The sequence below is a fragment of the Petaurus breviceps genome, unplaced genomic scaffold (assembly GCF_028583685.1).
Source record: "Petaurus breviceps papuanus isolate PSGF00001 unplaced genomic scaffold, PetGlider_PUasm1.0 558, whole genome shotgun sequence".
NCBI classification, from domain to species: Eukaryota; Metazoa; Chordata; class Mammalia; order Diprotodontia; family Petauridae; genus Petaurus; species Petaurus breviceps.
The window spans coordinates 4,396,677-4,398,615 of record NW_027186376.1 but is presented as its reverse complement, the minus strand read 5'-3'; positions in this window follow the sequence as shown (position 1 = coordinate 4,398,615).

Genomic DNA, 1,939 nt, shown 5'->3' with positions numbered 1-1,939 from the left:
ATCAAGTAGACAGATTTCCAAACTGTCCAACCATTACATCCATACCCAGTCAACATCTGGGTTTCCACATTCTGGGTTTTTCAAAGCCGGGGGACTCTCAACAACGGCTTCCCAGAATTCAGATCAAATCACAGAACACTTCTCAAAGTGAGTCCCAAAACAAAGCTACACATCAGGGCTTATATAGCCTTCTCCTGGCTCAGAAAATGTAACAACCTTATTGACTCACTGGCCAATCAAGAAGTATCTACTGAAAAACAAGCCTCCCTCCCCAGGCTTCAGGTGCATTTTAGCCTAGGGGCAGGGAAGATCTTCCAAATTTGCATTCCCATTACACTGCCTTATAACATTTCTCAGATATGTCCTCTTCTTTCCATTCACATGGCTATAAATGTGAGTTCCAGCCCTCATCACCTTTCACCTGAACTACTGCACTAATCTTCTAAATGGTCCCCCCATCTCAGGTCTCTTCACTCCCCTGCTGGGTGAACTCCTGTGGCTCCCTATTACCTGCAGGATCAAAGAGAAACTTTTCTGTTTGGCATTTAAAGATCAAAATCTTCATAGCCTGGTCCCTTCTCCCCTTCTCAGTGTTCTTATGCATTCTCTCACTTCAGTGACTGTACACTTCAGCTGCAAACATGACTCTCCCTTCATGCCTTTGCCTTGGCTGGGCTCCATGCCTAGAATTTCCAAACTGATCACTGATTTCCAAGGATTTCTTTAAGACTCAGCTCCAATTCCACCTTCTTCAGGACTTTCCTGGTTCTAGATGGTAAAACCTTCCCTTTTCAGATTGCTTTCACCTTTTCTCTGTCTCTGTCCCTCTCCATAACAAGCTATGGATAGCTATCTATCTATCTACTATCTACCTACCTACCTATCTCTCTCTCTCCATCCATTTATCTATCCGTCTGTCTATCTGTCCGTCTGTCTGTCCATCTATCTATCCGTCTGTCTGTCTATCCCTGTCCGTCTGTCTGTCCATCCATCTATCTATCATAGATATGGATCTATATGTATATACACACACATGCATGTATGCACACACATATATCATATATGTACCAGTTATTTACATGTCACTTCCCACATTAGAACGTGGGTGTCTCAAAGGGCAGAAACTATTTTTACCTTTCTTTGTATTTATTCTGCAGAGCTTTTCATTGGCCTTGGCATGCAGTAGGTGCTTAATAAATGCTGGTTGACTGACTGATAATTTGGTTCCAGCATAGTTTATTTGTTGAATTCTCCAGAATAGGTTGAGGTCTGTATTTGTGATATGGGGTTTCACTGTTTGTTTCTGAAAGACAGTGAACTTTCACAATGTAGTCTCCGCATTGCATCTTGGGAGACATTCCCAAATTTTTGCAGCCTGCAGTGATGTGCTGCTATTTCTACTGCACATTTCCTTGCATAATCTCAGCTGATCAGCACGGTCATTATCTGAATTTATTCTTCTTATGTAATATCCTCCAGGATGAGCGGGTACCTAGAAGGGCAGCCCGTGACCATGACTCACTGAGTAGGTATAAGAGTGTGCTAAGCCCTGGGCTTGCAACCCTTTTTCCTACTGGGTTGAAGTGGCGCTGCTATCTTGCTCCCAAGTGGAAGAGCCCATTGGCTCAGTGTGTTGGCCTAATCTGATTTCAGCTTGCAGCTTACTTTGACAAAGAGGGTTATCAGCTGTTTCTGAAGGTCTTTTGCATGACAGTGTTGAGTGGGAGAGCAGCCAAGCACTACTGTCCCCAAGTAATCAGGGAAAGTTAGATTTCTCTTTGCTCTCTTCAGGATTCCCCTGCAATCCCCGCCCCCCCCCTGCTCTCCCCCCCCTCCCCCCCCCCCCCCCCAGAGCATCCCTTAATCACAAAGGATATTTTCTGAAGGAAAAAAGAGAACAAATCAGCACAGCCTCTAATACCTGGAAGAACTCCCAGAG